Here is a 939-nt window from a genome sequence, read left to right as displayed (position 1 = left end):
CCGCCCCCTTCAGCTCCTCCCCCTGCGGCCTCCCCGCCCTTGGCCACCGCCCTCCGCCATTTTCTGCGCGCCAGTTGGCGAGGATGCGTCACGTGACAGGGGCGGGGTGGACGGAGGGCTCCAGGAAGCCTACGGAGCCTCTCCCAGGGGCGGGGCTCTTCGCCCAGGAGGCTGCTGGGAAACCCTCTTTGAAGGGTCTGGCGAGAGGAGGCTACTGGGAGTTGTAGTTTAAAATAGGGTGCTGGGAATGGGCTGGCCAAGATGCTGGGGGCCACCCTTGGAGTAGGATCCAAGCAGAGGCTCCTGGGAAGCGTAGTTCCAGGACTCTTCTGTTTTTCTTCAAAAAGGGGAAACCCAGATGGAAAACTTCCCTAGATAAAACTTTAGCGGATGTCACTAAATTTAGCTATTATTGGATACATAAGGTTGGTTACGTGAAGTTGAGATACTAAAAGGGAAAAAAGAAGTTTCACTTTTTCTGGTGCAGAATCTGCAATTCACAAACACAGCTCAAAGTTGAGGCATTCTTCATCCAATGATAGCACCTTTGCAAGAACTCTCTTGAGACTTAGTGACAAAGTTCCTTCTACTTTTTGAGGTTTGGAGCAGGCAAACATTAATAGAGTAAAAAGAAAGAAAAAGAAAAAAAAAGGAGGAAGACCGCTTCCAGAAGGGAATTCAGTGTGCAATTTAAAACACACACACACACACATACACACACACACACACACACACACAAACAACAAAAACAAAAAAAAACCCACATACTTGGACTCATAGACTATGTAAAATATTCTTTGTGATGCATGACAATTATACATAAGCAGTTCAAGTAAATGTTGGTTAATAGAATTACTTTAACATGACCTTTTCCATCTCATATTTTTTAGTACTCCAGCATCTAAAAGCAAATGTTTTACATACCAGTATATGTGTGTA

This window comes from Myotis brandtii, unplaced genomic scaffold (genome assembly GCF_000412655.1).
Source record: "Myotis brandtii unplaced genomic scaffold, ASM41265v1 scaffold695, whole genome shotgun sequence".
Taxonomy (NCBI): Eukaryota; Metazoa; Chordata; class Mammalia; order Chiroptera; family Vespertilionidae; genus Myotis; species Myotis brandtii.
Note: the sequence above shows the minus strand (reverse complement) of the source record.